We start from the raw sequence: 24814 nt of genomic DNA on the forward strand, positions 1-24814 counted from the left end.
AAATCAATGAAATTACACAAGGGTGAAAATGGTGTGAAGTGAAAAGAGAACCAAGTTTTAGACTTCAGGGTGGTCATTTGTGTGAGTAGAATGAGTGGGATTTAGCCTCAAGATGTGTGGCTACACAGTAGGGTTGCCACCTTTCTAATGGCTGGTAACTAGACCCCTAAGGCCCTGCCCCCTGCTCCACCTCTTCCCCCCAAGGCCCTGCCCTGTCTTCTCCCCCCAAGACCCAACGCCACTCTGCCTCTCCTCCCCCCCCCCGATTAAAAAATGGACATTATGGCTCGTCAAATGGCACCCGGGCACACAAGCTGAAACCCAGGCTGTCCAAGTGAAAACCGAATGGGTGGTAACCCTACTACACAAGGATGCTGTTTGATTAATGTGGATCCAGCTAGAAACAAATATGCAAAAGATTTTATAAAATAATCAAAGTTAGAGAATCTGCCAAGAACATTATAATCTATTATTTGGCTCTGATAGCACCCCCACTAGGCACAGTACACGCACAAAAAGCACCCTGAAGAGCTTACAACCTATAGAGTTACATATTAACATATATTTCATAATTTTGGTATTCTACACAGTACATAGAAATCTCTTTTATAACAAGAAGGCTGGAGGTGCGCATGTGGAAATAGTCCTTCAATTAATTCCAGATTTTATGATCTGTAAAAGTGGACCTGAAGAATAAATTGTAGATATTAAAAGCTTGCCCCTTCACCTCCCACCCCCCAACAATTATTTCGTGAAGGACTCTGGCACTCTTTATAGAAATGGAGTTTGACAACACAGAGGTGTTAGCTAACAGGGTGCTAACTAACACCTTCTAAAAGTCTAATCTAGATAAAATACACTGTCTTTAACACCTGCTAAGGGGGTCAGTAAAGCCTATTATACAACCTATTATACACATGCTAACATCACCCCTTTAAATCCTAGTCTAGACAAGGTCGAAAGTGCAGCTCAGCCCATGTCATAAATATAAAGGGAAGGGTAAACCCCTTTGAAATCCCTCCTGGCCAGGGGAAAGCTCCTCTCACCTGTAAAGGGTTAAGAAGCTAAAGGTAACCTCGCTGGCACCTGACCAAAATGACCAATGAGGAGACAAGATACTTTCAAAAGCTGGGAGGAGGGAGAGAAACAAAGGGTCTGTGTGTCTGTCTATATTCTGTCTTGGCCGGGGATAGACCAGGAATGGAGTCTTAGAACTTTTAGTAAGTAATCTAGCTAGGTATGTGTTAGATTATGATTTCTTTAAATGGCTGAGAAAAGAATTGTGCTGAATAGAATAACTATTTCTGTCTGTGTATCTTTTTTGTAACTTAAGGTTTTGCCTAGAGGGGTTCTCTATGTTTTTGAATCTAATTACCCTGTAAGATATCTACCATCCTGATTTTACAGGGGGGATTTCTTTATTTCTATTTACTTCTATTTTTATTAAAAGTCTTCTTGTAAGAAAACTGAATGCTTTTTTCATTGTTCTCAGATCCAAGGGTTTGGGTCTGTGGTCACCTATGCAAATTGGTGAGGCTTTTTATCCAACATTTCCCAGGAAAGGGAGGGTGCAAGTGTTGGGAGGATTGTTCATTGTTCTTAAGATCCAAGGGTCTGGGTCTGTAGTCACCTAGGCAAATTGGTGAGGCTTTTTACCAAACCTTGTCCAGGAAGTGGGGTGCAAGGTTTTGAGAAGTATTTTGGGGGGAAAGACGCGTCCAAACAGCTCTTCCCCAGTAACCAGTATTAGTTTGGTGGTGGTAGCGGCCAATCCAAGGACGACGGGTGGAATATTTTGTACCTTGGGGAAGTTTTGACCTAAGCTGGTAAAGATAAGCTTAGGAGGTTTTTCATGCAGGTCCCCACATCTGTACCCTAGAGTTCAGAGTGGGGGAGGAACCTTGACAGCCCACAATTGAGGAGATGGGGAAATGCCAATCCTTAGGGTGGAATTGTGGCGTTAAAGCCACACCAATTCATCCAGGGGGCTGAAGAGCTGTGCTTCTTGAGTGGGAACACTGAAATGCATCCTGGAACTGATTGTGAGTACAGCTGCTGCACTGCCATGACAGTAAAAGGCAGGCAGGCAGCATGCACTCCCCTTCCTGAGTAGGCCAGTAGGAGGGCGGAAGGCACATGGCCTCATCTCCTCCTTGCCTCTTGCCAACAGTGACATGACTCCTGTCCTGTGGAGTCCTTGCATGGCCTGAGCATAAGAATTCCCAGTGTGTCATGCCTCAGGGAGACAAGCAGGAAAGAAAGGGGCAGGGCACAGCCTTTTTCTTAGTGTGAGACATCTCAGCTTTCAAGCTCCCTCCACACTATCGCCTTTCAGATCCTCCACAGAATATCCAGAAAAACAGAACAATATTTTATTTGTAATTCGTAACATAAAATCAAGCAGGAAAAAAATGGAAAGGAAAAACAAGCTCTTTCCATACTTCCTAAAGGAGCAGAATAAGCACAAACAGAAATACTTCTCTTTTCACTTGCTGTTCAGACTTCAGTAGCCCTAACCACAGCCAGGGGCTCCATCTGACCAGCTGTAGTTCCACCAAAATCATGGCACAAGATTAAACTCTGTGCTCTGGGGTTGTGGGAGGTTATTTCTTTTAAATATGCAGCATTGTATAGTGGGCACAAGTTCTTCACCATACCAAAGAAAACATGACCACCATGAATGCCATTTTTACTTATTAAATGTAATAAATAAAAGCATAATGTTCCATAATGTCAAAAACATATAAGTAGACAGACAGACATGGTGATCCCCAAAGCTTCATATTGCAGTATCTGTTGCATTGGGAAACATGCAGCTTGTGCACAAAAATAAAGGAGACCAAGTCTCAAGTCCATCCTCCAGTTGTTATCTAGTAGTATGTTAAAGCCTTATGATTGTCTGCTAAATGGAAAGATTAATACAAATAAAGTCCTGAGCTCAAGCTGCACACTAGCTAGTCTCTGTCTCCTCCCTTCTACTGCGTACGTATGGCTATTGAATTGTTCCTTTAGTTTAGAACTTTGCAACTGAATATTTCCAAGGTATAATTTACATATCTAACGCTCTTCAATTTAAATACAATTTAAATAAATTAAATAAATTAAATAAATTAAATAAATTGGTTAGTCTCTATGGTGCCACAAGTACTCCTTTTCTTTTTGCGAATACAGACTAACACGGCTGCTACTCTGAAACCAATGTTTGTGAGAGTGACTAGTGACTTGAAGGGCCTCAATGTTAGGGTGCCCAACTTGAAACAATAAAGGTGTCTGACAAAGGTTGATTGCTCAGTACTTTTTGAAATTATTAGGTCTTTTTAAGGTGTCAAGTTGGGGATCTAAAAACTGAGCACCCCTCCACCCCAATTCTCTTCTGAAAATTATGGCCAATGGTAATGCTTGCTTGTGTAAGGCAAGCAGAATTTGCTCCTTCAGTTTTATTAAATTAAGTAATGCAGGCTCAGCTTCAATTTGAGTGTAGGATGCCGTTTTTAATAGAAGCCAGTTTTAATCAACTGGATCTGTGCAATAATTTGAGAGACTCACTGTGACCCCAGGTTATAATTCAGATGATAGATAGATTGTTATTTTTGTGTGTTGGATTTATTGAAAAATATTACCGCCTTGCAAACAACCTGAAGCAATTATGTGGTCACGGAGTGTGAACTTCTATAAGTTTGGGCAAAATAAGTCACACCATATCTATTCACCTGCACACATTGTGGAGTTTGCTAGTATGCCTTAAGAGAGTGGTGTTACAGTGATTTACATCAGAAAGATTATCTTCACAATACAAATGCAGTAAAGAGTAAAACATTTTATTTTAGATAAAGAGGCAATTTCTCAGAAACAGACCACATGGTCTCCATTTGCATTGCTTGCTCCCTATTACATTCTACCATCTCTTAAGGACGCCTCATAAATATTCAATTGGGACTAGTAAAACTAATTACTGAAATAATGTAGTCACTGAATTAGAGTAATTTGCTGCTTTCCACTCTTGTACCTGTAGGCTGAATTCTAGTGTTTCAGAAATCTCTTTCAGAGAGAGAGCGAGGTGAAGCATAAGGTTCATATAAAGGTGAGACAACTGCATAATACATTAAGCTACCCACTGCAAATTTCCCCCCATCTCAATCCCAATTATCGTACACTGTCAATCTCAATTCAGAATGATACAAAATAGTCATGTGCTTTAAATGCCAACATTTTGTATCCATCCACCACTAGATGGATCCTCTTGGAAATGGAGCAGGCAGTCAAGTGCCAGACACTGAATCTGGACCATAGCCCTAGGGTGTTTTAAGACTGGAAATATAGATGTCTATTTTGTACCACTCCACTCAAAGGTAGCATCTAATCATTGGTTTTATAAGTACTGTTTGGTCTTCAAGTCTAAATCACACAGACTATCTTGGCTAGATTGTTAAGAGGTCTTTTTACTAGCCCTATTGTGGCTGCAAAGTAGAGGAGAAAGATCACGTTAGGACATCCCAGACTGTGGCTGTAGGACCCCTGTGAGCAAGTGGGTGGCTCTGACTTTGTCTGTGGTTACCATGCAAAGTACTCACTGTCACAGTTCAGGACCCCTTCCGCTATAACTCCCTCAGCTCAGAACTAGCACCCTTGTGAAAATGTAGTCCCTCCTTTATATGGCATGAAGGTCTCTGAACTGGAGTTTTCAGGAGTAGGTAATCAGTAGACAATTGGTTTCTCTCCCCCAGGGCCTAGCTTCAAAAGGATGGCTTTGAAATGGGTCATTTGCATTCCCTCACCTTCAAATATTTCCTAGGAAATCCACTTCACATGTATTGTCTGAAAGAGTACTTTGAAGTACATACCTCCCAGAGACTGCATTAATCTTGCCTTCCTGCTAAAAAAAGTTCCATACAACCCCATCATTTTTTAATACATCAAACTCCAGAGATGTTCAACTTAATTTGATGGTTTAATTCAATGTGGTTTGTCCAGGATATTGCCATAATTTGTCAAACTCACATTTTGGAAATATCTCTAGAAACTTTACAAACGAGTTAGGCCCACGTTCACTGTTAACAAGAAAACAGGATCTTTAAAAAGATTGATGAATTAGTTTTAGGGGAAGAGAAAAATCAAACTAATTCACAAGACGTACCTGACACACTGCTACTAAGCCCACCAAACTTTCAGAGACCTAAATAAGATGACATTTAACAGTATGAAGAGCTATTTATATGAGTGGGAGAACTATTTATACCACTCTTTGTTTCGAAGCAGACTCAAAGACCCTTGATCAAGCAGTAAATGGTGTCCATTGGGACTGGGGGTAGGAAAGACACACAGCCCAGTGGAACCAGTGCAGTCCTGCTGCATGGTATGAGGGGCAGCTAATCTGTGTACATCTGAATGTCCTGTGTACCCTGGAGCACAGCTCCACCAAGGCTCCCTTCTAAGCTACTGGGGAGGAAGAAGAGTAGTAAGGGACAACTGTGGACAGTGGAGTTGCAGCTACACAGATCTACTGGCCAACCCTTTTATCTTCATCCCTTCTGAGAGGTGGACTATTGCTTTGTGGCCTTAGGGTGTGGGGGGATTCAAGTTCAATCCTTTTCGGTCCTATTGTGGGTTGGGTGAATTGGCATTGAAGCTGGTGGGTGCAATCTTCATTTGAGATGGTTCCTTTATGAAATAGTAGTGGCCTCTATCCCAAACACAGGCACACGTCGCTGCCCAACACCGAGGTTCATATGGACTGCTCAGGAATTTGAATTATGTGGGAGAGGCACTTGGCCGGTCATTGTTTTTAGGGCGCGCACTTGCGTGTGTGTGTGTGTGTGTGAGAGAGAGAGAGAGAGAGAAGAGAAACAGCAGAGACATGAGAGAGAGAAGGCAGCAAGGAAGCACCAGACACAGCCTGAATAAGCATTGAGTGTGTAGTCCTAGACACAACGTAGAGAGAAAGCTCCTGGACTGAGTGCTGACTGAAAGGGAGCTTGGAGATGTGAACAAAGAAACTCTGTCTCCTGTTTGATCCTTCCTATGTTCAGGGGAGCAGGACTTTGTACACCCTTAGTAAACAAATTGAATTGCATCAGAGATACCTGATTCCATCATCAGTTTCTCCTCCTAATGGACATAACCTGAATGACTCCAAACTTTGACTAAGTGCTTGGGTCAAAAGGGATAACAGACCTCTGCAGCACACAGCAACAGCAGCACATATAAATAGCTATGCTCTCAGAAAGTGGGATTTCCAATCTCAGGGACAGTGCAGCATCCTTGAGTCAAAATATCCCTGAGAGGAGGGTTTAAATTCAGCTGGAGCTGTCTGAAGCAGAGCTCTGGTAAATATTTTCAAACCCACAAGGAACCTTGGTGCTTCCCCCCCAACCCTTATGGGGCTAAAGCCCTGAGCTCTGCCTGGCAGTATATACTTCAGAAGCAGCATTTCTGTCAGGCTATAATATCAGTCTAACGAAATGGGACTTAAGTGGGGCATAGGTAGGGCCCTACCAAATTCACAGTCCATTCTGGTCAATTTCATTGCCAGCAGGTTTTAAAATTGGTCAATTTCACAATTTCAGCTGTTTATATCTGAAATTTCATAGTGTTGTAACCATGGGGGTCCTGACCCAAAATGGGATCATAGGGGGTAGGGGCCTGCAAAGTTGTTGTAGGGGGGTCCCAAGATTGCCAACCTTACTTCTGTGCTGAAAGCAGTACCCTCCCAGCATCTTGCAGTTAGAGGAGGTTCCTGGAGGTGGGCAGGATCTCTCCCATGCTTCTGGGTGTGTCCCAGCCGGTGACTCCTAGCTGCTAGTCCATGCCAGGGACAGATTAAGGCAGGGCCCCCCAGCCAATTTGCCCCCCCCCCAGAAAAATGGGTGCCCCAGCAGAAGCCCCTACTGGTTCAACCCAAACCCCGCTGGAGCGGCAGGGAGAGGAAATCCTGAGCCCAGGCTGCCCCATCTGCAGCCAGAAGGTGTGCAAGCCCCCAGCCCTGGGAGGAGATGCCAGGGGAGGAAGCCCCAAGCTCAGCTCCTGGAGCTGTGTCAGAAGGGGTGAAGGGATGGGGGCAGAAGCCCAGAGCCCTGGCTGCCCCAGCTGCAGCCGCTGGGAGCGAAATCCTCCAGCCCAGCAGAAGCTGCTGTGGGAGGTAGCCGTGAGGCCTGAACCAGACTGAACAAGGTTACATTGCTAACCTTACACAATAGACACTGAAAAAAACAACAGGAGTACTAGTGGCACCTTAGACACTAACCAATTTATTTGAGCATAAGCTTTCGTGAGCTACAGCTCACTTCATCGGATGCATTCAGTGGAAAATACAGTGAGGAGATTTATATACACACAGAACATGAAAAAATGGGTGTTATCATACACACTGTAAGGAGAGTGACAGGCCAGTCCTTGCCTACAGACAGCTCCCCAACCTGAAGCAGATACTCACCAGCAACCACATACCACACAACAGAACCACTAACCCAGGAACCTATCTTTGCAACAAAGCCCGTTGCCAACTGTGCCCACATATCTATTCAGGGGACACCATCACAGGGCCTAATAACATCAGCCACACTATCAGAGGCTCGTTCACCTGCACATCCACCAATGTGATATATGCCATCATGTGCCAGCAATGCCCCTCTGCCATGTACATTGGTCAAACTGGACAATTTCTACGTAAAAGAATAAATGGATACAAATCAGATGTCAAGAATTATAACATTCATAAACCAGTCGGAGAACACTTCAATCTCTCTGGTCACGCGATTACAGACATGAAAGTTGCGATATTACAACAGAAAAACTTCAAATCCAGACTCCAGCGAGAGACTGCTGAATTGGAATTCATTTGCAAATTGGATACAATTAACTTAGGCTTGAATAGGGACTGGGAGTGGCTAAGTCATTATGCAAGGTAACCTATTTCCCCTTGTTTTTTCCTACCCCCCCCCCCGACTTTCTTGTTAAACCCTGGATTTGTGCTGGAAATGGCCCACCTTGATTATCATACACATTGTAAGGAGAGTGATCACTTTAGATAAGCTATTACCAGCAGGAGAGTGGGGTGAGGGGAGGTATTTTTTCATGCTTTGTGTGTATAAAAAGATCTTCTACACTTTCCACAGTATGCATCTGATGAAGTGAGCTGTAGCTCACGAAAGCTTATGCTCAAATAAATTGGTTAGTCTCTAAGGTGCCACAAGTACTCCTTTTCTTATTTCATCAGATTGGCCCATGGGGAGATGCTTACAAAGCACACAAAGTGATGACTCAGCCTTAGGCTACTCACTCTGTCACAACCCATTTCAAAAATGCTCCCACAGAGCTCGACCTCTTTCAAGGTACATAAAGTTTGCCTTGTCTCATGCAGGCTTTCCTGCATTAGACTGATGCACACTTTATAAAGAGGATGCATTGCCTAATGCACATTTATAAGATGCATAGACTACCTTTGAACATAGCTGAAAAATGCTAAACAACCATCCTACCAACCTCATTGTGTATGTGCAAAGTTGTTTTCAAATGCAAATAATTTTGTGAAATCAAATCCAGTTTTCACCAGGACAGATATTTCTCTGCAAAGACCCCGCCAAATGTTTACATGCACACCCCTTGACATCCAGAATGACTAAAAGGTGGTAGGGTGGTGGGAGGAGGGAAAACCCAATTTCCTCAGTCAAACTTGGCCACGGTATTTTTGCTAAAACTTTCACAAAGTTATTCATGTTCATGCAAAGACCATGAATGGAAAATTTCAGCCTGAAAGACGAAAAATTTGGGAAAGCTATAAGCAGCTGAAAATGGGGGTTTATAGTCAACAAAAACTAAAAAAACACTCTGCAGTGAAATCCTGGCCTTCATTGGCACTAGGATTTCAGTCCTTGACTTCAGCTATTATTACCCCCAGACACAATGCCTTTATAAGCTGAGCAAGGGCCTGCAAGAGATTTACAGACTTAACAGGGCCCAATCCTGTAAGTGACTCTGAGCAGATGGTCCCCTAGATGTCAGAGGAGTCAGTTTCACGATCTGAAACTTAATGAATATATAGGCTGCACACAGGGATTACTTTATTTGCAACTGAAATATAACCACTAGTGGAATGAGAGGTAGCAGCTGTTTAATTGCATGCAGCAATAATTCTCAACAGTTTAGGACAGGAATTGCATTTATAATACACCAACCATTCTAAGTAGAATGTAATTGCTCAAATTGGAATTTGGCCAGAACACCAGACTCAACACTTTTGTGAAAGGTGCTATAGGATCTTAAATGACCAAAAGTCTTTATGGTTCTTGGCTTTATATCTTTTCAGAAGCAGGTCATCTCCAGCAACATACAATTCCTCAACATTATGATGGAGCAGTACCTCAATATGACCTCAGAGGGAAGAATGCCACCTGTCAAATCATCTCAGTGTTCCAATGAGATCTAGCCAAGTAGGCAACACTGCTTGATTACGAAAAGTGGCAGGATCACAGAAATGTGCACTATGGCTGCAGGTACAATAGCCTATTTATTCCTCCCTAATATTCAGCCCAGAAATATTTCTGTTGTTTAGTATTTGGATTCAGATAATGCTAATAATGTGTACTAATGGGTAAAATTCAAGAAAACCAATTGGTAAGCACCAGGGAACACTAACAATGAAAAACCTTCCATATACCTTCGTAGATCCTTGAAGAAGGTGGGGGGTAAGGAGCATGAGAGAAAGGAACATAGCCGCTGGAGGGGCGGCGAGTTGTATGGGCCCATGCTGCATGGGCTCCAGCAATATTCAGGGCCTGGGGGCCCGGGTCCACCAATGTTCAGGGCTGGGTCTCTCCCCTGGCCCCACCTGCTGCCCCCGCGCGCCTCCCCTGAGTGTCCCCCGGCCCCCACTTGCTGCCCCTGCATGCTCCCCCAGGAGGTCCCTGTCTCTCCCATGCAGGTCCATGCTGCCTCCCTGCATCAACTGCTGCTGCAGGGTCCTAGTGCCCCACACCCACTACTGACAGGGCAGACTAACCCTGAGCCTGCCCTTCCCCCTCCGACTCTTTCATTTTCCAGCGGGACCCTCCACCAGCACTGGGCCCCCCTCCTGCCCACATTCACCGCTCCTGCCCCATGATGGACAAGGGGCAGCCCCACCCCCCACCCGCAGTGAGGCTATAGTGAGGGGCAGGAGCAAGGGAGGAGGTGCACATGTGATGGCAGTCTCCCCCCACACACACCCACCACAGGGACCCTGGGTGCACATGCACTGACAGTGGTGCAAGGTGAGTGTGGTGCAGGGGGGAAGGGGGGGGGCTCCCCGGAGCTTGCTGCTGCCTGCAGAGAGAGGGCTGGGGGGAGTACTCCTCTCTGGCCCCAGCCCCGGGGCAGCCTGTCTGCACCCCAAACTCCTCATCCCCAGCCAGAGCCCTCACCGCCATGCTCCCCAACCCCCTGCCCCAGCCCTGAGTCCCCTCCTGCACCCCAAACCCCTCATCCCCAGCCCCACCCCAGAGCCCTCACATTTTTACATTATTTAAAAAAATATACAGTAACTCCTTGCTTAACGTTGTAGTTATGTTCCTGAAAAATGCTACTTTAAGCAAAACCATGTTAAGCGAATCCAATTTCCCCATAAGAATTCATGTAAATGGGGGGGATAAGTTCCAGGGAATTTTTTTTTTTTTTGCCAGACAAAAGACTATATTTTATATACACACACTATAAGTTTTAAACAAACAATTGAATACTGTACACAGCAATGATGATTGTGAAGCTTGGTTGATGTGGTGGAGTCAGAGGGTGGAAGAGGGTGGGATATTTCCCAGGGAATGCCTTACTGCTAAATGATGAACCAGCACTCGGCTGAGCCCTCAAGGGTTAACACACTGTTGTTAATGTAGCCTCACACTCTACAAAGCACCACAATGGTGGGGGTGGGGGGAGAGACAGCATGTCAGAGAGAGACAGAGACACACACCCTGTGTATGAGAGAGAGACGTTGAGACAGCTGCTGTTGCCAGCAAGCTCCCTCCATTCTGAGCTCTGTCGTGTCCCCCCCCCTTTGTGGAGATGGGGGGAGGGGGACACCCTGACACCAGCACCCCTCTTTCCTGCCCCTCCCCCTCCCCAAGGAGCAGCACACAGCAGTGCGGGGAGGAACTGCTCGGCAATTCATAGTCTGCTGGGCAGCTGCCACACAGGGAACTTAGGGGAGCTGATGGGGGGCTGTTGGCCCACCCTGGTTCCAAGCCCCCACCAGCTGGCTCCAATGGGCTGCTCTTTCTGCAAGCAGTGGACAAAGCAGGCGGCTGCCAAACAACGTGATAAGGGAGCATTGCGCAACTTTAAACGAGCATGTTCTCGAATTCAGAGGTTCTCAAACTGTGGTCCATGGCCCACCAGTGGTCTGCAAGCTCCATTCAGGTGGTCCGCGGATAGTTCCCCCTAAGGTGCACTCCTGGGTGGCCACACACGAGAGAATGAAGGGCCACCCACCTCATTAGTGGAGCCGCGCAGGCGTAGCTCCACTGCTGAGGTGCCTGGACCCTGGAGAAGATGCACATGTAAGGTGACGTGGTGGCGATGGGAGGAATAGGGAGTAGGTGGGAGAGGGCAGAGTGTGAGAAGAGGGGGTGGGGGGAATTTGGGACGTGCAGGACTACGGCAGCCAGACAAAGAGGCGACTTTCCCCAGTTCCAGGAGTGCGGCTGCTGGGGAGAGACCCCCTCCTTCCCAGCCCCAGCTTGGGGACTGCTGCAGTGGGGGAGAGAGGAAGAGACCCAACCCTCCTTCCCAGTCCCAGCTTGGGGGCGACTGCGATGCGGGAGAGAGGGCACATCCATCACATTAGAAAGGTTAAGCTACTGATATTAAAATATGAGTCGTATGCTTTTATGTGTAGAACAAAAAAAAGTTAATTATTATTAAGGGTTTTTTTTTAATATAGCACTTTCATCCAACGTGCTTTACAATAGTTAGCTAACGGTACAAACAACATTTGGAAAGATCATTAAGTGGTCCGCCAAGACCCTCAGCAATTTTCAAGTGGTCCGCAGAAAAAAAAGTTTGAGAGCCATTGCTCTAATTGATCAGCAAGGTAACAACAAAACAATGTTACCAGGATGACTTTAAGTGAGGAGTTACTGCATATTGGCTTACAAGGCAGGTGTGGGGGGAGGGGAGGTGGGACTTGGACCTGTTCTGGGCACCATCAAAAATTATACACACCTGCCGCCCCTGAGCTCCGGGGGAGGAAGTGTGTTCAGCAATGTTCATATCAAAGTAAGTAATAAGTCACCACACATGCACTGTTTGGTCCCCTTTGAGAAACAGAACAGAGGATATTTTTAAATTAATATTGGTGTTGCAGAGTAGGAAAGTTTCTCTTCGGAAACACCAACTCTGTACTTGACTTGGGAATAACTTCGAAGGATGTGGAGATACTGCATGCCCTGTATCACTAAAAAATCCATTTGAGGGCACATTCATCAGGGGCCGGGGTGAGAGGTTGGAAAGGCAAGAAGTGTCAATGAGAGAGTGAGTTTTCTGCATAGTGTGTGCCCTGATCTGACGAGAGAGAATAGAGGAGTTCCTCAAGGGACATTTCACATTAATATTCACTGGAGATGTTTGAACGGTTACACTGTTCACCTGCCATAAGCTACAGGGACTGAGGCAGAGATATCCCATAGGCCTATGGCAGGAAGACAACCTGCATGAAAGCACTCAGGGCATGATGAAATTAGAAGATTCACAGAAGCCCAAGGCAGGGAAGCAGACCCAAAGGGAACAGGAGTAGAAACATTCAGGAGTGATCAGACAGAAGCTGCTTTGGGCATTATCTTACAAGTTGATTAAAATAAACTGCAAGCTGGCCCCACACACTTACTAAATCCTCTAGACTACAAAGTATATATTTTAACTGTAGTTATTTGTGTGTAAGTGTGTTTACTGGAGTTTTGTCTGTATATGACTGTTTTCCTGAAAGAGGAAGCAATGAGTTTTACTAGACCATTCCAATGTCCATATCACAACCAAAGATATTTTCCCCACAATCTCAAGACACAATACTGTGCAAGAGTACAACACTATCCAGTGTTCACACACATACACACAGTACCACTTATAACACCTGTAATTATCCTTATTTCTAGTTTAAGCATTTTTATAGGTCCATTTCTGACAAGTGTGATTTTAGTGACTGGAGCTTTAATAGATTCATCAACAGTATATTTGTCGCAATCTGAACTCGCATAAAATGCACAGTGAGGTTTCAAGACAATGTTTTATGATAATTCCATAAGGGTCTTTTTTTTGACCATCCTAGAACTCAATTAATTTATTGAAGTCAGATTTGATATTTCTTTTGGGTTTGTTTTTTGGTAAAAGCTTTTTATTTTAATGAGAGCAGACACCATGTGAACTGTACATCTCCTTTTAGAGAGTATGCCCTTCTTCAGGAATGCAGGAGAGTGAATTCTTGTCTAGTTTTTTCTTCCCAAGTGAAATATTCATTTGTAATTGACTTTGCTATTCCAGTAAATTACAAATGGACAAGACCCGCATAGTTTATATAGATGGGATTTACTACAATTTCTGTTAGATTGATATGGGATTCTAGCAGTGAGATACCAGTAAATCAATGCACACTTCCTGCAATAAAGAGAAGACTTCTATCTGAAAAGGAAAAACAAAACCTGTTTAAATGTAAAAGACATGGTGAGGAACATATACTGATTGTTTTATCTATTTCATTAAGTGACACAATAAAGTTTCTAACCTTATATTACTTGGAGATGAGTGGTCCCTCTATCTGTATTCCACTGTGAGTGTTCAGAGTAGGATAATTCTTGCAAGCAGTGTCCACTGGTCCATGTATGCACTCTTGGCCTCCTTGTGCTGCAAACCAAGTGTATAAAAGGAAGAGTGGACTGATTACCTCTTCAGTTACTTTTTCTACCGGGAACCCAGGTATGATCTGAAGCAGAGGGAAAGGAGGGTGGTATAGGGACCAAGGAAAGGGTTGTCAGGTCTAATGGTTAGAGTCAGGAGCTTGGAACAACTGGAGTGGAAGCCAGAGTCAGGTGCCAAGCCAGGATCCAAGCGTCAGGGGTAGGGCATAGGGGCGGGGACCTAGAGGGAGGCAGGAAAGCAGAAACTGGAACAGAGGTGGAACCTGGGATAAAGAGGGCAGGAACCAGGAACAGGAGGGAAGGCAGGGCTCAGGAGCCAGGCAAGTAGACAAGATCCTGTAGCAACAGCCAGCCAGGGATTCACCTAGTTGCATGGACAAAATTCCTGTGCCTCTTTCTGGTTTAAGTCTTGCATCCCAGACAATTGGTAGAGCTGGACATCTCTTCCGATCAGGAGCTTAATGGGCAGGGTCCCATGGGCTAGAGCTTTTCTAACCCTCTTCTCCACTAGTTCGGGCAAGCTCCTTGGTGGCAGCCATGGTCTGAGCATGATCTGGGAGCCTGGGTTCCAGGCCTATGATCCCTCACAGGCAGGTAGTGGCGTACAGATAGGGGTCACACATCTCAAAGAACCTCCAGTTACTATAAGGTAAGTAACTTTTTCTTCTAGTGCTGGTCCTCATGCGCATTCCAATGCCAGACAAAGAGTACTCAAGTAAAAGAAGGATGCGAGAATGCAAGCAGCAGAGTAGCTTGAAGGACCACTGTCCCAAAGGAAGCATCGCGGAGTCTTGTACTAGAACATCTCACGTTCTATCTCACGTGCATGGATGGAACTCCATGTAGCTGAATTACAAATGTCAAGTAGGGTACTTCCTGAAGCATTGCAACTGATGTCGCTTGTGCTCTTGTAGAATGAGCTCTTACCCCAGAAGAGGGAGGAAGATGTGACAACTATTAGCAGAGTAGGATGCAACCTGAGATCTATTTAGAGACCCTCTGGGAACATATCGCTTGACCAGTGAGAAACAGTCTAGGTGATTTTTTTATTGTTTTTGTCCTTTGTAGGTAAAAAGTCAAGACTTGCATGTCAAGACAGTGAAGTCACTTCTCCTCAGATGCATGTGGTTTCAGAAAAAACACAGGTAAGCAGATGGACTGGTTGAGGTGGAACTCTGAAAGTACCTTGTGGGTGAACTTTGGGTGTAGTTGTAATGAGATTTTGTCCTTATGGAATATAGTGTACGGTGGATCTTCCTCTAGGGCTCCAAGCTCACCTATCCTTCTGGATGAGGTGTTGATCACAAGGAATGCAACCACTGATATGTGACACATGGAATATGTGACAGTAGTTCGAAGGGAGGCTTAGTGAGTGCCAAAGTACAAGGTTAAGTCCCAGTGAGGGGTAGGCTTCCTTATTGGTGGGAAGGTTCTGATTGGGCCTTTTAAGTATTTGTCAGTCAACAGGTGAATGAAAATTAAGGAACCATCTGATGGTGGATGGTATGCACTGATTGCTGCCAGGTGGACTCAGAAGTGTGGGAGAGCCCCGTCATTTTGAGAGAAAGATGATAGTCCACAATAAGGGGAATATCTGCTGACACAGGAGATATGTTTTTCAGCTGTGCGGAGATGGAAAAAGCACTTCCACTTGGCTGAATAGCATTTTCTAATGGAATTTTTTCTGCTGTTACTAAGGATGGTTTTATGGCTTCACAGAAGGAACATTCTAGGGTTGATGCACATTCAAAAATCAACAATGAGTAAGTAAAAGTGCTTTGGGGCTGGGAAGCTTGATCCTGCTCTTTTCCTGGTGAAGAGACTGGGAAAGGAATGGACGCTAATCGGAGGTCGAGATTACATTAGAAGGAGATATGAGACCCAAAACTGCCTAGGCCAACTGGGGGTGATGAAGATGACTCTGTCGAACATTCTGTAGTGCTCAAGGTAGGAGTGGTAAAGGACAAAAGGCATAGCTCAGATGTCCTGACCAGGGAGGAGAGCATCGTCCTGAGCATAGACAGCCAGGCATGGCCCAGCCCCTGCCTCCTATCCGACCCCTCCTGCTTCTTGCCCCCTGATGGCTCCCCTGGGACTCCTGCCTCATCCAACATCCCCTGTCCCCTGACGGCCCCCCCCCAGGACTCCTACCCCATCCACCACCCCCTGCTCCCTGCCCTCTGACCACCCCTGGACCTCCCACCCCTGACTTCCCCCGCCACCCCATCCAACCCCCCCTCTCATTTCTGTCTTGCCCCCCGGGACCCCTGCCTCATCCAACCACCCCTTCTCCCTGTCCCCTGACCGCCCTCAGAACCCCTGCCCCTGACTTCCCTCCGCCACCCCATCCAAACCCCTCTCCTTCCTGACTGGGACCCCTGCCCCATCCAACCCCCCGTTCCCCGCCCTCTGACCACCCTGCCCCCTATCCACACCCCCGCCCCCAACTCCCCTGCCCCCTTACTGCGCTGCCTGGAGCACCGGTGCCTGGAGGCACTACAGCTGCACCGCCCAGGGCACCGGGTCAGGCCGCAGCTCTGCAACGGCCCTGCCCGGCCACCCAGAGCGTTGCGCCGGCAGCGCGGTGTGCTGCGGCTTCAGGGGAGAGGGACAGCGGGGGAGGGGCTGGGGGCTAGCCTCCTGGGCCAGGAGCTCAGGGGCCGAGCAGGAGGGCCCTGCGGACCGGATGTGGCCCACGGGCCGTAATTTGCCCACCTCTGACTTAGAGCTTCCCTGGAACAGTAGATGTTGCATTTCCTGTTTATTCTGGAGGCAAACAGATCCCAAGTCGGGGTTCCCCACTGAGCAAAGAGATAGTTCACTACCATATCATGCATCTGCCATTCATGATCAATGGTGAAATGCCTACTGAAAGTGTCTGCCAACACACTGATATCTCGGGAAGATATCCTGCCGACAGGTTGATTTGATTCCTGATAGACAGAGTATGGTGTAAACCCAAATTGTCAACCTGAGCTTGACAAATTCATACACCCCTTCACCAGTAGCATGAGTGCCTTTCCTAGTGAGTAGAGGCTTGCCCATCCAGTTCTGAATTAAAAACACTCATCTTCTCATAACTGTTGTTCTTCAAGATGTGTTGTCCAAATCCATTCCAATCAGGTGTGCACGCAGCGCGTGCACAATCATCAGAAAGTTTCCCCTTAGCAGCTTCCCTCAGGTTGGCTGTGGAGCCCCCTGGAGTGGGGACTTCAAGGCACTCAATATATGACTCTGCCAACTCGACTCCCCTTCAGTTCCTTCTTGCCATCTACTTTGACAGAGGGGAAGGAGAGTGGGTATTGGACTGGACATGAACAACGCATCTCGAAGAACAGCAGTTACAAGACAGTGAGTAACCATTTTTTCTTCTTCGAGTGCTTGTTCATGTCAATTCCAATCAGGTGACTCCCAAGCTGTACCGCGGAGGTGGGGTCAGAGTTAAGGAATCACTGATTGGAGCACCACCCTGCCGAGTGCTGCATCATCTCTGGTGTGTCAGGTGATAGCATAGTGAGAGGTAAACGCATGCACCGTTGACCAAAGTTGCTGTCCTGCAGATATCTTGTATCGGGACCTGGACCAGGAACGCAGCTGACGAGGCTTGTGCCCTTGTGGAATGTGCCATAAGAGTTGGGACTAGGACCTTGGCTAACTCGTAACATGTGCAGATGCAGGATGTGATCCAGGAAGATATTCTTTGAGATGAGACCAGGAGTCCTTTCATCTGGTCTGCTAGCGCCACAGACAATTGGTTCAACTTCCTGAATAGCTTTGTGAGCTCGATGTAGAATGCTAGTGCTCTCTGAACATCCAGTGAGTACAACCTCTGCTCTTGGGTACTGGTGTGAGGCTTAGGATAGAAGACGGGTAGAAAAATGTCTTGACCAGTGTGGAATTGTGACACTATTTTGGGAAGGAAGGCTGGGTGAGGCCTGAGCTGCACCTTGTCCTTATGAAAGACTGTATAGGGTGGGCTGGAGGTCAGAGCCTTTAATTCAGATACCCAGCTGGCTGATGTGAAAGATACCAGGAAGACCATCTTCCACGATCTGCTGACATGATCTGCTAGTTCATTCTGCGCTCCTGGGAAATAGGAAGCCTCCAGGTGAATGGAGTGGTCTATGCAGAACTCCCATAGTTGGAGAGCTTCTTAACATAGGGGGGAGGAATGGGCTCCTCCCTGTTTGTTGATGTAAAACATGGCAGTGGTTTTGTCCATCATCACTGCCACACTTTGGCCTTGCAGCCGGGATTGGAAAGTTTTGCATGCCAGTTGCACTGCTCTGAGCTCCCTGATATTGATATGAAGGGAGAGCTCATCCTGCGACCACAGGCCCTGTGTTCAGAGATCTCTCAGATGTGCCCCGCAACCCAGATCTGATGTGTTCATTACTAGGGACAACGAGGGCGGTGGACTATTGAAGGGGACACCTTTGCATAACATCTGAGGGTTGAGCCACCAATGTAGGGACTCAGTGGTAGCAGTTGACAGAACGAGGAGTAATGGTCTCAAGTTGCAGTGGGGGAGGTTTAGGTTGGATATTAGGAAAAACTTTTTCACTATGAGGGTGATGAAGCACTGGAATGGGTTACCTAGGGAGGTGGTGGAATCTCCTTCCTTTGAGGTTTATAAGGTCAGGCTTGACAAAGCCCTGGCTGGGATGATTTAGTTCGGGATTGGTCCTGTTTTTAGTGCTGCTGTATATAAAATTACACAACACAGTGTGTGTGTGTGTGTGTAATTTTATATACAGCAGCACTAAAAAACATACACACTTTATAAAACATTTTAAAAAAATGAAGGTTACTCAGCTGTAAGTGGAGTTCTTTGAGATGTTCTCCACACATTCACACTTTTGGGATGCACTGACGGTACAGTCTGGACTGGTGGAATCTTCTATCATCAGTGGCTATTGGAGCCCTCTTACAGCTACGAATATTCAAAGGGCAATACTATGAAAGGGGGAATGGCACACCAACTGCTTCAGTTTCTTTCACCATCTCCTCAGATCCAAAGCTGTAACAAATACTCTGAGGAAGAAGGGAAGGTAGGCAGGAAGTGTGTGTGAAGTCTATGTTGAAGAAATGTTACAGGACCGTAACCTTTATTTCTCCTTTAAGTGGTCTCTGCACATGCTGGCTCTTGGGAGTTTGGCAAGCAGTACTCCTCCACAAAGCAGAGAGCTATAGGAGAAATATGGTGCACTATGCACAGCTCCAGAAGAGTGATAGTTTTTTTGAAAAGGCTGGAATGTGCTCCCCATTGCTTGTTCCCATTGTTCCCAAAATATCATTGTAGCGTTCTCAGGAACTACTTGAATGACTTTCCCATGTAGGTGATGAGGAAAAGACTTAAGAGCAACAAATTGGGCTTTCAACTTTAGAATGCTGATGTGGAGTATTTTCTCCTGGAAACCCCAGTGACAGTGAATTGTCAAATTCTTGCAATTAGCTCCCCAACCAGATCGGAGAAGTCAGAAGTGACTGGCTAGCTGAATTGGGCGGTTGAATGCAACTCCTTAGATGGTATTGCATTGTTGAGTTTACAGCATGATGGATAGGAACACATTCTTGGATAGTGTCAAATACATAAATATGCTCTCTGTATCTGGAATGTAGTGTGCTTGTCAGTGCTGTAGAAGGTTCATATTTAGATGTGCATACACAGTTATGTATGTTGCTGAAACCATAAGATCCATTAGTTTGAGGAAGAACACTGTGAGAGATGAGCTCTCCTGCAGTATTTCTATTACTGCCGTAGGGTAAGCATGTGGAATTTGAACTTCCCGATCAGAGTTGAACATCTGAAGGTCTAGAATGGGTTGGAAAGCTCCATCTTCCTTTGAACCAGGAAATACCTGGAACAAAATTCTTTTCTCCAAAACTCTTTGGGAACTTCCTGTATGGCATCCTACTCTTTTAGTGAATTTCTGATCTCAGCAAGAATGATGTGAGGGGCTCTACTCTTTTAAATGAGATGCCCAACTAATGTCCAGTACAATTGTGGTCATTTAAGAGTCTGTGTACTTTAGGGGAAAAAAGTTAACTCTGGTGCTCTGGCCAAATTCAAAATCCAATAATTACATCAATTAAATCAAATGATCTCCTACGGTGCCGAAGTGTTGGGGTGTAAATGTCCAGCAGATTTATTTTGGCAGATATTTTTACTGAATAGGGAGTTACTGCATCCTAATGAACAGCATCAAAGAAAACTAACTTCTGCAAAACTGACTTGTGATGTCTAGACTGTTCATTTTTTTAAACACCTCATGGATATGAAGTTAGGGATGATGACAGATATTGACCAGCAGAGAGCACGCAGAAGCCACAGGTCTGTTCAGACTGGTAAATGATTTCTAAAGTAATCTTGATACAGCTAATTAACATAATATTTTTCTTTACTAATCTTTAACCTTATTGTTCTTACGGATTTTTAGTGATTAGAGTCAAGGTTCTAGTATCCACATAAGCTAGAGATAAATATAAAGCAAACTCAAAACTCAAGAGATAGCTGACCCACAAAATAGCTGGAGAAAATAATGTTTTACTACAATTTGGGGGGTAAAACATCTGTTGAAAATTTCAAATAAATATTAATCACTATATCATTACTAAAAGTGCATGAAGATTTTCTTATTTATAAAAACAAGCTATACAACATTTCAAGTCCAAAAAAAAAAATTATGTGAAATGGAAAACCCCCGTTATTGGCATAAAACAGGATTTTTCTCTATTTAGGTATGTATTAGTACCCACATGCAATTAGTATGTAAATTATAAGCCAATTGCAAACTGTTTTTCTTCCTTAGATGCTTGTAGGCATTTTTCTACACAGACTGTCCTCCTTTTGTGCTTGTACACACCCTCGCACAATGAAGTCTTGGTCCCCAGGCACTATCTTAATACAAATAAACTTACATTTATTTTGCTGAAACAAATGACAACATATCATCTAAGATATTGAGTTTCAGTAATAAAGGAAATTAATTTAATGGAGAAAAATTACAAGCCTGGATAAAGAATTAGGGTAGCGGTGGGTGGAAGGCACTAACATTTACCACTCAGAATGATACAGATAGCTCATTATGGGGTACAGTCTTCCACTCTTATGTTGAATAACATTTTACTCCACCGTTACCCCAGTTGCAATATTATTATTTACTCAGTAAGGATCTATGCAACTGAGAGTAAGGATGGCAAAACCTGGCCCTTGGGAAATTTATTTAATCTGAACTGTTTATATAAATTTACATTATTAGACTTATCCATTCAGAAAACTGTGCTGTCTGGCTTCTGGAAAGATTCATGCATAATTTTTTTTGTACCGCTAAGAGGATTTTTTTTCTTTTTTTAAACTCAGCATAAGTAATTTCTACTGAGCACTTACAGGGCTTTGCATCTTCAAAATACTGTACAAACGTTAATCCTCACATTGCTATCAAATTGATAGGTTTCATTCCCATCTTACTGATGAGGAAATAGGTTAGGTGATTTGCCCAGAATCATGCAGTAAGCCACAGGCATCAGAACTCCTGTTTCCCAGGCCTGATCTAGTGGTCAGAGCATCACGTGCCCTGATGAATAGGTCATCTTAGAATGCATTTAGAGGAGACTGTAGATTCTTCATCTGGTTATCACCACTATCAAGATCTTCACAAACACTCTGTAGTGGACAACAGATATTGTATTATAATATATACATATTATAAATGTAGAAGTACATCTCCTACCAAAGGGCAATTGTATTAATAATTACAATTTCCAAATAAGTTATCAGTGACAGGATTTGTCTGGAATATACAGATAAGCACCTGCCAGGTCTGCACTGTAGAGACTGTAGTGAGAGTGGAAGTTAGTTTTCATCCTGACTCATCTTCATTGACACAGTCAGCCTCCTGAAATTTAAGATGGCATGGACTCCTCCTGATCTTTTTCTTATTATAAACATGAAGTAGAAACCTTAGCACCTTTCTGGTCCAGTTACTAAATCACTCATTTTAGAAACCAGATAGTAAAGATAGCATCAACATTATCCAGAAGTTAGAGGGAACAAGATGGGGATCAACTGTCCCAGTTCTATGAACATCAGCTTTGGCCCTAGTGTACTCAGTTCAGAGCATCATACGTGAACAAAAACCTGCCATACCCAAATTGTGGATAGGCAGGCTGAATCTGAGCATGCAACTCATCGCAAGAACTTTAAAATCAATGCCTTTACCAAGGCTTTCTATATTAAATATAGATCCTCCATTTAGTTATATAGCCACAGCACGAGAACTTAAACGTGCCAAAGAATACCCAGAAGTTCCCATCAGGCAGGTTATTGACAACATACACCAACATCATCTTTTCAAAGAAATTTTACCCTGGTTTAAACTGTTAAATAATGTATTATATACTAGTAGCGGAAAACCCATGCTGTCACAGGTATGGACTGTTGGGCCATCTGTAGAGTCTCCCTCGTGCAACCAATGAAATTGTTGCACGCAAACTGTCTGAAGAGCAATGTTGGGTGATTAGAGGAGTTACCTCTGATAGCACAATAGTCTAGGTTTCTTGGCATGGCATAGATACATGCCTTCTGTCACACAAGCATAATTTGTAAAGTCAAAATGGCTGAGAACTTAAAATTCAACAGCAACAGACCACAAAACTCCGTGATGATTCAACCTGGTCATATCCTGAACAAAAAGTTCAGCTTGTAGCTGTTTCCATCACTTTGTGCTGATTCAGACATTCTAGGCTTCAGAGTGACACGCAGACAGGTGACAATCCTGGAATCTTATTTTATAGGTAAGTGTTAAATATCAGGCATACCGGTATAGTTTTGGTTGTTATTTCTTATACCGTTCACTTTAGACAGACAAGACAAGATTCCCTCCTGAAGGTGCTTACAATCTAAATACTGTGAGGGCATGCATGCTGTGTATCCATTACTGTAGTTCCACAGTCCTTCCTTATAAAGAATAAGCTTTAGCCCAGACAACTTAGATTCACTCTATAAGTAAAATCTAACAAATACTTAGTATCATAATTGCATTTTGCCTCAGTTGACAGTCTGATTTCTTGTTTCCTTTTCCCTATTAATGTAACCAAAACCCGGCAAGTTTGTTTGACACGTTCTGTAATCTGATTAGTTTTCCCGTATCAGCTTTTTTATTTGATGATAACCTAATTTTGCATTTATAGTCAGCCACTAATGTTCAAATGTGCTCTAGATTTGGTTGTGATGTTCCTTACTTTTTGCATCTCAAATATATCGCCCCAGAAATATCTGGGAGCCAATATTATAAATGTAGAAGTACATCTCCTACCTTAAGGAAATGGAACAGAGCGACCTTGACTTTAGCAAAGCTTTTGACACAGTCTCCTACAGTATTCTTGCCAGCAAGTTAAAGAAGTATGGGCTGGATGAATGGACTATAAGGTGGATAGAAAGTTGGCTAGATTATCGGGCTCAACGGGTAGTGATCAATGGCTCCAACTGTCTAGTTGGCAGCCGGTATCAAGTGGAGTGCCCCAAAGGTCAGTCCTCGGGCCGGTTTTGTTCAAAATCTTCATAAATGATCTGGAGGATGGTGTGGATTGCACCCTCAGCAAGTTTGCAGATGACACTAAACTGGGAGGAGTGGTAGATACGCTGGAAGGTAGGTATAGGATATAGAGGGACCTAAACAAATTAGAGGATTGGGCCAAAAGAAAGCTGCTGAGGTTCAACAAGGACAAGTGCAGAGTCCTGCACTTAGGACGGAAGAATCCCATGCACCGCTACAGACTAGGGACTGAATGGCTAGGCAGCACTTCTGCAGAAAAGGACCTAGGGGTTACAGTGGACAAGAAGCTGGATATGAGTCAACAGTGTGCCCTTGTTGCCAAGAAGACCAATGGCATTTTGGGGTGTATAAGTAGGGGCATTGCCAGCAGATCGAGGGACGTGATCGTTCCCCTCTATTCGACACTGGTGAGGCCTCATCTGGAGTACTGTGTCCAGTTTTGGGCCCCACACTACAAGAAGGATGTGGAAAAATTGGAAAGAGTCCAGCGGAGGGCAACAAAAATGATTAGGGGACTGGAACACATGACTTATGAGGAGAGGCTGAGGGAACTGGGATTGTTTAGTCTGCGGACGAGAAGAATGAGGGGGGATTTGATAGGTGCTTTCAACTACCTGAAAGGGGGTTCCAAAGAGGATGGATATAGACTGCTCTCAGTGGTAGCTGATGACAGAACAAGGAGTAATGGTCTCAAGTTGCAGTGGGGGAGGTTTATTTATTTATTATTTATTATAGGTTGGATATTAGGAAAAAACTTTTTCACTAGGAGGGTGGTGAAACACTGGAATGCGTTACCTAGGGAGGTGGTGGAATCTCCTTCCTTAGAAGTTTTTAAGGTCAGGCTTGACAAAGCCCTGGCTGGGATGATTTAGTTGGGGATTGGTCCTGCTTTGAGCAGGGAGTTGGACAACATGACCTCCTGAGGTCCCTTCCTGAAGTCCCATAGACTTCCTGATAGTCTATGATTCTATGATACCAATTCCTCACCAGATTGCATCCATTTAAGGAGACTCAAATTGAGATGGCTTATTTTAGTAGAGTGTGGTCACCTGAAATTACGGATACCACTTTTGATTCACTTCTCCGAAGAGGAAATGTATACAATTTATTTTACAAGTTTAAGGGAATTAGATGCCCAAGCCCTATTGAAATTCAATGGAAATTGGGTACTTAACTCCTTTAGATTCTTGTAAATGCCAACCTTAAGATTCAGTTTTAAATCAATACAAATCTAAGTATTGTCAATGTCTACAACAGGCATCTTCTTACAGGCTTTATTTAAAACTGTGAAAGTACTTGCTGTCTAGCTGTCCTAGAGGTCCATCTTTAATGTTCACTTAGTATCAAACTGGCTATGCTTCATCAGCCAAAATACAGGTATTT

Source organism: Caretta caretta, chromosome 1 (genome assembly GCF_965140235.1).
Source record: "Caretta caretta isolate rCarCar2 chromosome 1, rCarCar1.hap1, whole genome shotgun sequence".
NCBI lineage: Eukaryota > Metazoa > Chordata > Testudines > Cheloniidae > Caretta > Caretta caretta.